Source organism: Nannospalax galili, unplaced genomic scaffold (assembly GCF_000622305.1).
Source record: "Nannospalax galili isolate Female #2095 unplaced genomic scaffold, S.galili_v1.0 scaffold648, whole genome shotgun sequence".
Taxonomy (NCBI): Eukaryota; Metazoa; Chordata; class Mammalia; order Rodentia; family Spalacidae; genus Nannospalax; species Nannospalax galili.
Window position 1 is genome coordinate 4,792,380 of NW_008360311.1, and position 12,652 is coordinate 4,805,031.

Below are 12,652 nucleotides of genomic sequence, written 5' to 3' on the forward strand. Positions count from 1 at the left end.
GGAGTTACAGATGATTGTTAGCCACCATGTGAGTGCTGGGAATCAAACCCAGGCCCTCTGCAAGAGCAGCCAGTGCTCTTAATGAACCCTGGTTCTAATTTTTTTTTAAATTTATTTGTTTTAACATGTAGGTGTGTACCTAACTATGTATATATATGTACCATGGGAGTACAGTGCCCACAAGCCAGAAGAGGGAGTCAGATCCCCTGGAGCTGGAGTTACAGGAAGTTGTGAACTACCTAATATGGGTATAGGAACTGAATTCTGGTCCTCTGCAAGAGCAGCAAGCACTCTTAACTTGTAAGTCATCTCTCCAGCCCCAACATAGGCTCTAATTTAACTTTCACACTGTAGTATTTTGATGATGATGATGATGTTTTTAGAGGTACTGGGAACTGAACATAGGGGCTTCGTGAAGGCAAGCCAAACATTCTACCACTGAGCTAATTCCTCAACCCTCGTATCTGTTATAATGTGCAGCATTGCATGCCCACATTATAATTACCTGAACAAATAACCTAGCTCTTAGTTTTTTAAGAGTGGGCTCAAACTTGGAGGACAGTGGATATCTCTTGGGACCATCTGTCTCCTGGATCTGTGCAGATGGAACTGTCTCTGAAACTGTTTCTAGAACTGTGTTCCAAGTCCAGCCCCACCCATTATTTTATTCAAAATGGTTTCTCCAGCTTCAGTTGGGGAAAGTATAAGCTTGGCTCCCCCCTAATCTTAAAAGATCATCTGGCCTTTTCATTCCTAATTCTAGAATGTCTCATTCTTCCATGGTCATTTATCCTTCCCAACCTCTACTGTGTGTGATAGAGAGGGATGTGCTGCCTTTCAGCACTTTTATATGTTAATTCTCAAACATACCCACATTCATTCATTCATTCATTCATTCATTAATTATCTTTTGAGGTGGAGTGCCAAACTGGGGTTGCTTAGGAAATGGGATCAGGTTGCCAAGGTCACAAGACACAAGAGCATATAGTTTTGCTGGTGTTAAAATCACTAGTCCAGATTATGTCCATTCATAACAGTCATTCCCACACCATACACTAAGTGAAAATTCATAGACTCCATCAACTCCAGAGAACAAATTATAGTTCCACATTGTACCTGAATTCTAACTAGATGTAAACACTCAGCCCCTAGCATGTTCAGAGAGTAAGCAGATAACGACATTTTTTCAAGGGAGTATGCCTCACCGTAACCGTAGCTTTGCCTAAATTTCCCAGAGTCATATATTTATTGTTATAAAATATTCTGTGTTGGACATAGATACTCTGACACAATAATAAAGTTAGTTTTGTCTAAAGGGCCAATGAGATGATTTGGCAGGTAAAGGGATTTGCTGCTCAAGCCAAGAAATCTGTTTGATCCCCAGAACCCATATAAAGGTAGGAGAGAACCTTGAGTGTTTTGACTTAGTAAACCTCTGAGACTCAGCTTCATGTTGAGGCTCCTAACAGTGACCAGTGTCACAGCCCTTGGGCTTTGGGTGTTGGGATCCTCAGTCCTTAGTCTCATATCTTCAGTCCTCATCCTCCTCTTCCTCCTTCTCTTCCTCCTCCTCTTCCTCCTTTTTCTTCTTTCCTCCCCCTCCTCCCCCTCCTCTCACTCTTCCCCCTCCTGCTCTTCCGCTCCCCCTCCTCCTCCTCGTCTTCCTCCTCCTCCTCTTTTTTCTCCTCTTCCTTCTTTTGTAGAATTATTTTTCATCTTTGTGGGGGGGTTGGTATCAGATCCCCTAGCCCTGGAGTTCCAGGCAATTATGAGCCGGACTCAGGTCCTTGAGAAGAGCAGCCCCTACTCTTAACCCCTGAGCCACCATTACTCCAGCCCCATTGCCTCTTGGAGGTGGGCAGTCTCCCTGTAGCCACAGCTGGCCTGGAACTCTCTATAGAGCCCAGACTGGCCTCACTCTCACAGAGATCTGCCCACCTCTGTCTCCCTAGTACTGCCATTGCCTTTTTTAAAAAATTATTTTGTGTGTATGAGTGAATTGCTTGCATGTATGTGTGTGCACCTGCAATGTGTAATGCCAGTGGAGGTCAGATCTCCCGGAACTGGAGTTATGGAGGGCTGTTAGCCACCATGTGGGTGCTGGGAATTGAACCCGAGTCCTCCACAAGAGTAGTCAGTGCTCTTAACCACTGAGTCATCTCTCCAGCCCCTGCCATTGCCTTAAAAAAAAAAAAGAGTATCTTTTATTCTTTGACAATTTCATAATATAAACAACGCATCTCAAGCATATGCACCCAAATTCCCCCATCACACTCTTCCCGGACAGCCCTAAATGTCCATCTTCCCCTTCATGTCCGTGTCTGCTTCTTACTTTTTATTTTTGTTAGTAATACACTGAGTCCACTCAGTGCTGCCTGCAGGAATGTTGACTGGCCTTGCTGACTTGGTCTTGTGCACGTGATCACAGCTGCAGTGAGTTCATGTGTGCAGTGGCCGTGTGGGCCCAGGCGACAGCGTTTCACAGCGCGCCTCCCCATTCTCCGACTCTTTCATTCTTTCTGCCCTTTTCCATGGTGTTCCCTGAGCCTTGGTGGGGGTGGGGAGGTTGATATAGAGCCACTTAGGGCTGAACACTCAATAGTTACTTATCCTCAGCCACTTTGACCAGTTATGAGTCTCTGAATTAGCTGCTGACCACTGTAGAGAGAAGACAGCGTTTCACAGCGCGCCTCCCCATTCTCCGACTCTTTTATTCTTTCTGCCCTTTTCCATGGTGTTCCCTGAGCCTTCGTGGGGGTGGGGAGGTTGATATAGAGCCACTTAGGGCTGAACACTCAATAGTTACTTATCCTCAGCCACTTTGACCAGTTATGAGTCTCTGAATTAGCTGCTGACCACTGTAGAGAGAGGTTTCTCTAGCCGATGTTGAGGGCAGCACTAATCTATGGGTATAGGCGTAAATATTTAGAAGGCAATTTGATAACTTGTCATCTAGCAAACAACAGTTTAAGTTCCCCTCTGTGCCTTGTGATCTACTGATCCAAGGGTTGTTGACTAGTTTTACAGAACCATTCCTGAAGTCCATCCTGTGGAATGGGCCTCAAATCCAAGCCAAAAGCAGTTGGTCACCCCCATAGCCACCATGCCACCATTGCACCAGTGGGCACATCTTGCCTGGCAGATGGGTATTCTAGCCTGCAGGGTTGGCTGTGGGCATTCCTTTGGCGTCTGTGCTCCCCCAGCAGCCTCGTGGCACCTGCCTGGCACTATGGAAGCTAGTCAGCATGGAGGGAGTTTTCAGGTCAGTTCCAACTTGATTGCTCTTTATCCTGCAACCAAAATGTGTGTGTCTTCAGCAAGAGGATCTTACCATCTGCCCTGATGGACAACCAAGAGCAACGGCAATTGCCTGTGCTGTTTTTGGGGCCTCTGGGCTCTCCTGACAGATAACTCATAAGGAAGTATCCCATGCTTGGTATCAAAGTTTCCTGACTGTGTGTGTGCAATTCAGCCAGCTGCCTCAAGCTCCTGATTTTGTGACTTCCCCACCACGATGGACTATAATTTCAATCTGAGCCAAAATAAACCCCTGATCTCTCAAGATGGCTTTGTTGGGATATTTTGTCTCAGCAGCAGAAGGAGAAACTAAAGACACACCCACTGATGGTGACACCTATAACTGACACGCTCAACTACTGGGCACCACAGGTGTGTTGGTTCAATTTCCACTGCTGTGGCCAAATATCTAACATCAACAACGTAAGAAAGGAAGGATTTATCTGACTGACAGTTTCAGAGGGTTTAATCCATCAAGTCAGGAAGGGCATCAGAGGGCAGAGGGACTCATATCATGGCAGCTGGGAAAAAGTGGTGCCAGGAAAAGATTAGGGCAAGATACATTCCTAAGGACACCATCCAAACGACCTGCTTCCTTCAACCGGGGCCTGCTTACCTTAGGCCCACCACCTGCCAATAATCTCTTCAAGTTTTGAATCCATCAGTAGATTAAGTCATTGATCAGGTCAGCACCTTCATGATCAAATCATCTCTGGAAACCCCTTCACAGACACAAGGGAGATGTGCTTTCCTAATCTAGGTGTCTCTCGGTCCAATCAAGTAGCAATCAAGATTACCCATTACATTAGGTTCCTTCCATCTGCCTAGCGTCTCTGTGGACAACTGCTCCCAGGCTATGGCCTGAAATTTCAAGTATGCTGCCCCCATCCCGCCCCGCAGATACTATCAAATAAGTGGCAGCAAGACAGGTCCCACTTGCTTTTATGGCTTCATTTCGGTGATCACCCAGAACCACACACCAGGCCGTATCTGACATTGTTCCCCAAAGGAGCAAAGGGAGAGGCTGAATTGGAGACTGCTTCCTTTTCCCTTCCAAGCGTCTTTGGAGGACCTGTCCTGTTGTCCTGTGGGCAGCCCTGACCTACATATGTAGGAGAGCCGCAGCTCTTCCAGAGGGCTCTCTGAAGAGGAAGGAAGGCATTTCCTGCAGGTCCCAATGACCTCTCCCTGGACTTCAGTGTGCAGCCCCCAGTACGCACCCCACCTGTGAGCCACAAGGTTTGTGAGGGTCGTCCCCTCTCAGCTTCCTCCTGGCAGGCAATGATTTCTATGATGTCTTCTTATTTTCCTTATTTTTGTTTTTAAATTCTACTCAAAACTTATGGAAATTATAAACAGCTCACCACAGTGCTGCAAACTAGGCGCAAAACCGACGTTTGAATTCAATTCAACTTAATCACTGGTTAGGAAGACTCAAGGTGGAAATGACAGGACGTGAGGAATCATCACTTTTTGCTTTGCTTCCTGGTAGTTCATCATGGTGGACACATCTGACCTCTGCCTTCTGAAAACGGCTTTCCAAGCCACAGGCTCTTTTTATTATTGTTTGCAAAATTTATTTATTTTAAATATTGTATTTTATTTATTTATTTATTTATTTATTTATTATTTATTTATACAGGTGGGGGCACACATATCACAGTGCACATGTGAAGGCCAGAGGACAACTTGCAGAAGTCAGTTATCTCCTTATACCCTGCGGGTCCAGATGATCAAACTCAAGTCATCAGACTTGGCGGCAAGCACCCTACCCACTTACCCACCTTGTCTAGGCTTTGAACTTGCTCTGTTACTGAACTTCCATGCTCCTGCGCCCCTCCTGCACTCTGCCTCGACAAAGGCTTTCCAAAGTCCTGGAGATGACCTGAGCTGTCTGGCATGTCTGTCTAGGAAATCCAACTGCTCTTTCCTGTTGGAGGGAAATCCCCCATCATGTAAAACCATTTGGAGATTAAAAAGGCCAAGTGTCTGATCCAGGTCTGAGGCCTGAGCAAGGCCTGCATGTGTGCCACGATCCTGCACCGCCCAGAGGCACAGGAGTTCTTCCCCAGTGTTGAGGAATTCAAGCCAGGCTGTTCTGGCTCCAAGGCGTTTATTGAACTTCCTGTCTCTTTCCTGCCTCTCCTCCATTCTCACCCTGTTCCGTCCTTTCAGTCAGTTTCCTTCCTGGTGATAGCCACACGCATTTGTTTTCCGGCTCCTGCAAGCACTCTCTGTGATGGATGTGATGGAGGAAGGACTGTTGGTGACACACCTGACCGTGCTCCCCTCTTGCTAACTGAACTCTACTTTTTCGTTTGTCCACACATCCGACTGGCACACGTACATTGATCTTGACTGGTAGGTTCCATTCCCTTGACTCATAATTCATCCAAGGCTTGGGTGTGACCCAGCTTTGGCTAAAGAGGTTAGAGAGGAAGAGGCTGGTAAGGTTTTCTTCACAGATTGTTCCCTGGCCCCCTTCTTCCTGCCTCAGAAACTGCCAGGTGAGAAGGGGAGTTTGGAGCCACCGCAGCCATTTTGTCAAGAAGAACGATAGGGACCGCTCTGTTAACTGCTCTGCAGAAGAACAGCGGAGAAGCCCAAGTTTGCAGAGCGCTATCCTATCCTGGACTGGCTCCCTCTGATCTGCAGGTTTTCTGGGCCAAATCTTCCCTTATCGCTTAGTTCTCTGACACTATTTTGTTATTTGCAGCTAAAACAGCCTGATAAACAAATTCTGCAAACTGCAGTGTTTTCATAAATAACCTCCCACACTGTTGGAACTGAGACACCTGGGGGTGCTGGAGACCAAGGCAGATGCAGAGGTAGAACCAACGAGAGCTGGGGCCTCCTGGGTCTTTCCCCCAAGCCTCACCTCATAGCAAGAGCAGCAGAGGAGGGATATATGGGGTGGACCCTGGGTCCTGGCCCCTCAGAGTCACCATCAGAAGAACAAACAGGAAGGAACAGAGACGCCTCAACCTGGCTTGGGCAGGACTGTGGCCATAGATACCTGAGATGCCAGGACCAGGGGATGGAAAGGTGAGGACCTCCTGCCAGGGCTTCTGACCCTCCAGTGCATGTGTGCATGGACATACACGCTTTCCACCCCAGCTCTGTTCCTAGTTTTCCCCAGCCTCTGGGATCTTCCAGGTGCCCACCGACTGAAGCCACTCCTCTCTTTCCCAAGGATGAGTGCTTTGGTATGTAGCTCAGGCTGGCCTTACTAGGTAGCCAAGAAGGACCTTGAATTTCTGATCCTCTGTCTACACCTCCCGAATGCTGAGATTACAGATGTGAACCACCAGGCCCACTTTATGTGGTGCTGGGGCTCAAACCAAGGGCTTCATGCATGCTAGGCAAGCGCTCTACCAACTGAGCTACATTTCCAGACCCCTCCTTAGCCTCTGCAAGAGCAGCAGGTGCTCATAACTGCTAAGCCATCTCTCCAGCCCCTTAAGGTAAGTTTTTATGAGCCTTTCAAGAGGGCTGACATTGAGCAAATTCAGAGAGAAAGCACCAGATGGGACAAGCACCAACCTTGATCCCCCCTGCCCCAGGCCTCAGAAGTGTAAGTCTGTCAGATTGGTTAAGAATGTGCTGAGAGCAAGAGGGAGCAGAGGCAGGTAGGTCCCTTCCAGTTAAGCGGGTGAGGGCAAGCGCAAAGGGAGGCGAGGAGTGTGGGGCCGTGCGGTTGCGGGGTCTGAACACCGGCCGTGTGGTGCGGGGTCTGAACACCGGCTGGGATGTTATTTTGGTAATGGCTAACAGCGGCCTACTGAAGGTTGTTGAGGAGGGCAGTCACTTGATCCAAAAGCCAAATCTGAAGGTCTTGTGGAGAGACTGAAGTGAAGCAGACGTCGACATCAGACGGCCTAGCGACCATACGGTGAAGGGCCAGGGAATGACACAAAAATCCTAAGACAGGAACAAAGTAGAATCCGGGGGGGGGGTCTAGATATCTAAAACGTGAAGGGGTGGGGAGGCTGAATCCTCCAAAGGGCAGTGGACAGTGAGGCCGGAGAGCCCAGTGCCCAGGTCAGCATGGAAGTTGTTATCCTCAGCTGACACTTCCTGAAGCTACCTCTCCACGTGGAGCCCCTCAATGCTCTATCCAGTTCAATCTCACCACACCCCAAAGAGGAGGTCGGTGGTTACCAGAGTACACGCACTCTTGTGCTGCTGGTGCCACAAAGGGCAGCACACACACAGGAACTGAATCCTTACACTGCACTTTATCTAAGGAACCAGTAACCCTAAAACTACCTCATGTCTCACCTCCAGGTAGCAGATTATAGACACACACCCATTCTCTCTCTCTCTCTCTCTCTCTCTCTCTCTCTCTCTCTCTCTCTCTCCCATTCTGGAGTTCAGCCTTACCCTCTGCTCAGGTGCTCTGCAGTGTTCTGAGACTTGTGATGTTTGTGCCTCTCTTGCCACCCCTTGTCTGGGCTCAGGTGTGTCTTAGAATACTGAGTAGTTAGTTTTTGCTAGTGTCAACCCTGTACTTCTCTGGGGACATCTGGGTTGGGAGGGTTTACTCAGGACAAATAGACCATTGACAGTGTGTGCAAGTTGAGTTTGTAATAACATATACGGACTGGTTCCTTTTTACAACATGGAGGCCAGTGTTTCTATAGTGCAGAAAAGAGTGGTGCCTGTAACCATCCTTCCTGCCCTCTATCAGGATTATCATCACCCTCACTCCCTACACAAGGAAACAGGGGCTCCAGGAGAGTGGGAACTGGCTTATGTTCTCACACTAGAGCTCTGACCACCATAAGGCTCTGCTACAAGCAGTCAGAGCTGGTCTCTGGCCAGGTGGTGAAGAAGGTACAAAGAATTGTGTGAGGCCCCAAGGACTCCACATAGGAAGGCGCAGAGAAAAGAACTCATCTGTGTTGAGGGTCCTGAAACAAGCACTTGGCTGTCGCTACCAGTCAGTGAAGATTTTACAGGCCTCCAAGGCAACCTCAAGGCTGGTGAGATGGCTCAGAGACTAAAGGCACTTGCCTCCTAGTCTGAAAACCTGAGTTTGATCCCTATGACCCTCACAGTTGAAGGAGAGGACCAATTCTGATAAGTTGTCCTCTGACCTCCATGTGGTACCAAGGCATAGGCTCACATATACACACACATACATATAAATATATATAATAAGTTTTTTAAAATTCCAACCGAGCGTAGTGCCCCACTGTGCAAGCTGGTCCCTTGCTTCTCCAGGAGAACGCTAGCTGGTCCTCCCTCTCTGACGCCCCAGCTGGGATCGCCTCCTCCCTTTCCTCCACACTGCTACAGAAGCCACTCCAACTCAGCCAGCCTCAAAAGTTCCCTCACCAGCCTTCCCTGCCGCCCAAGGAGCAGAAGAGAAGATTCAAGGGCTCTCAGGCATACCCTAAATCCCTGTGCCACTGCAGCTGGGCCTGACCCTGAGAGGTGGGATGGAGGGAGATGGTAGGGTGCCTTCAGCCCCACCTGCTCCAAATCTGTTTCTTTGCTCCAAGCTAGGATTCCTAAAATCTAGTATATCACACTGTCACCCACGGCAGCCTGAGGCAAATCCAGGATTCTTGGCTTTGATGCAGAAAAGAATTTCAGGACCAGACTGTATGAAGCAGAACTATACTTTATTAAGAGAGGGTTTTTTGTTGTTGCTGTTGTTTTTTGTTTTGTTTAGTTTTGAGACAGGGTCTCACTACGCAGCCCTAGTAGCCTGGAACTCTTTCTGTAGCCCAGGCTGGCCTCTAAGTTACAGAGATCCACCTGCCTCTGCCTCCTGAGTGCTAGGAATAAAGGCACGCACTACCACACCTGGCCCTAAAAGAAATTGTGATATAGATTTTATTATAAAAAATTTTTTTATGTGTATGCGTGTATTGCCTGCATGTAGGTAAGTGCACCCATGTCATGCAATGCCCACGGAGGTCAGACGATGCTGTCGGATCCCCTGGGACTGGAGTTATGGACAGTTGTTAGCTGCCATGTGGGTGCTGGGATTTGAACCCGGGTCTTCTGCAAAAATAAGCAGTGTTCTTAACTGCAGAGCCATCTCTCCAGCCCCTAGATTTTATTATTTTATTTTATTTTATTTTGATCTTTTAGAGACTGGGTCTCCCTGCAGCCACAGCTAGGCTGGAACTCGCTATGTAGCTCAGGCTGGCCTTGAACTCACAGAGATCCACCTGCCTCTGCCTCTGCTGGAATTAAAGGCATGTGCCATCAGTAACATAGAGTTTAAACCCTAGGGTTAAGAGTTATCTTCAAAGCATTGCTAAGGAGATCACAGGGTGGTTCCTGAGGGGATCCTGCTAGGATTACCATCTATAAGGTTGAACCCTAGATCACAGGGATGCAGGAAAGTAAGATATCTCTAGAGTAAACAAAGTCAAGAATCCTGTTTGACATTCCAGGAAAATGTACGTGTGAGGAGGAATGAGGCCCTACAAACATGCAGGCCTTAAGCCTGGCTCACTGATAATGTAACATAAAATATCTCCATATGAAAGGAATATTATCTCACGTTGTCAACCCTCACAGCAAACACTGTTAATCATGCTGGAAGTCTTCTTAGCTGGCCAGATGCTTTGGCCAGACTCTGGGGTGACAGGCTCCTTTGCCTTCCTGTGTGCCCATAATTTTCTGTCTTTCTCTCCTGCCTCAAGGTGACACCAGCTGAGGCTCTCTACCGTTCAGCAGATCTCTCCCTTCTCCGAAAGCCCTGGCGTCTGTAAGTCAGGGATCTGTATTCATGTCACCAGATGGTTATGGACACTGAACTGCACATGTGTGAAGGGAGAATGTTCATCGTTAAACCGAACTGTTCACGTGACTGGTTAAATGCTGGTTTTGCAGCCTTGACTTTATTAGATTTGGGTTAGTATCACCTCATTTTTTCTTTTCAGGGTTAGGATGTCAGCGAACATCCTCTGTACATGCTAGGTTTGGTCCCTGGGCAGATTGCATCAACGCCTCCCAAGATGCAAATTAGTCATGCAAATCTTCAGCTCCACTGCAGACATCCTGATTCATGAACTCAGGGCGAGGCCCAGAGTGATTTAATCAGTGACGCACACTCAACCACTGTGCTGAGAATCTCACCTAAGAAATCTCATGAATTCCATGCAGGCCTAAGAAGGCGGGAATCAGTGTTCCGGTTTACAGATGAGAAACATAAACTGTGGAGAAGCCAGTGACTGACCCGGGGAGGAACCCCCAGATCTGTGTAACCCCATACTGCTGCCCTTACCACTCACTGTTCCAATGCATCCCAGAGGGGAGCAGTTTTGTTCCTAGGGGGACAAGCATAAGGAGTAGGCAAGGGTCACCATGAAGACCCAGCCTCCTCCTGGGGTGAAGTAGGACAGCCACCTATTTTCTGTTTGTGTGGGTCTTTGTGGGTCTTTTGTTTGTGTGGGTTTTTTGTTTTAAAAAAATTGATTTATTTGACAATTCCTACATTTGATTATCTTCAACAACAACCTCCCCCCATACCCTCTCTTATCCCTCTTGCATGCTCACTGAACTTAAGTTTTTATGCTTTTTGAGACTATGCACTCTAGGGAGGCCTGGAACTCACTATGATCCTCCTGCCTCAGCCTCTGGAGTGCAGGCCTTCACCACCACACCCAGCAAGAGCCATCTATGTAGACATGGTTTGCAAAACCATTTGGACTATTATCTCTTGTGAAAAGGCAAATATTTAGCACCAAGACTGTCTCACTGTTGACCTGGAGGTAAGAAGGTGTCTCTGCTAGTTTGCAATAGTCCCAGGGTGTTGGTCACCCACCCAGCACGAGTTTCAGCAGTATAGGGGCCCAGGGTACTGACTGATGTTGTCACGAGGATGTTACATTCCTATGACTTGAGGCATGGTTTGGGGCTGGGCTTTGCAGTAAACCTGCCACAGGGCATGGGTGTACCTTTCATGGATGAGCACCCTGAGGCCCTGGAGGTCAGACCCGACCCCCACCCCCACCCCTCCGGGCTCACAGCAGAGGGGCAGGGCTCTGGCTCCCATCTCTCTACCTGTGTGAGAGGACATAGTTAAAGCCAGGGCCATGTTGCCCTGGTCTGGGGCCCAGCATCCATGCCACTTCCCTTCTGGGCCACTGGGCCAGGGGAAGACAGTCTGGGCCTAAGGGCACTGAGAGGAGGATTTACATTGGTGGAGCCGACCTGGCCACCAGGTGGTGCTGCGATGCTGGCGACTCCCGGTCCCGTCGACGCCTGCTTTGAGGACCTAAGGACCAGGGAGTTCCTCCCTGCCCCCTCCCCGGGAGCGGGCCAGAGGCTCGGCAGGCAGTGGGAGGTTGCTCTCCCACTCCCTATGGACCCATCTCCTCTGAGAAATCTCACAATTTGCAGGTTTTAAACATTACTCCCGTCGACGCCTGCTTTGAGGACCTAAGGACCAGGGAGCTCCTCCCTGCCCCCTCCCCGGGAGCGGAGCGGGCCAGAGGCTCGGCAGGCGGTGGGAGGTGGCTCTCCCACTCCCCATGGACCCATCTCCTCTGAGAAATCTCACAATTTGCAGGTTTTAAACATTACACAACTCTACAGCAGAGAGCGACTCCTACTAGGTAGGCTCCTGTTGGAAACTCAGCCGTCCACGTTCAAACAGGACAAGTCAGTAGTTACAAACAGGAGCCAGACGGCTGGGCAGGTACAGAGCAACCAACTCCTACTAGGTAGGCTCCTGTTGGAAACTCAGCCGTCCACGTTCAAACGGACAAGTCAGTAGTTACAAACAGGAGCCAGACGGCTGGGCAGGTACAGAGCAGGCTGTGAGGCCCTGGGTTCAATGCCCAGAACCCCAAAACAAGCAGGTAGGCAGAGCCTTGTGCCTGCTGTCTTCACTCCAAAGTCCTACCCCATCACCTAGGAAAACTGCACCATGGTGATTAGATGCCCATAGACCATCCTTTCCCTGACTCTGGGTACCAGTCAGATACTCACCACAGGCACCTTGTGCTGGTGACTGAGTGCTCCCCCTGGAGTGACCACCGTGGATCCCCTCATCTAGGTCTCCCTCTGCTCAGAAGCACTAGGCACTGGCCTTGACCTGGCCCTGGGTGTTCAGAGCCACAGTGACTGCCCATGCACCTCTGCCTTCATCTTGCATAGACCTGTGAGTGCCATGCTGGGCTCCCCTCCGCATGCTTCTCTGCTAAGGCTAGCGGAGGTAGTTTTGAATGATGAAGGCTGCAAGCTTTTGTTCTGCTCTGCCAGGGAGTCCCTTGTGCAGGGGGTGGAAAGCACTGGCCGAGGCAGGGGGGCTAAGGCCTTGAGTTGTGGTTCCACTCAGCGCAGGGGAACTGTGCACCTGCAAAGGCAGCTAATTCGGAGTAGAACC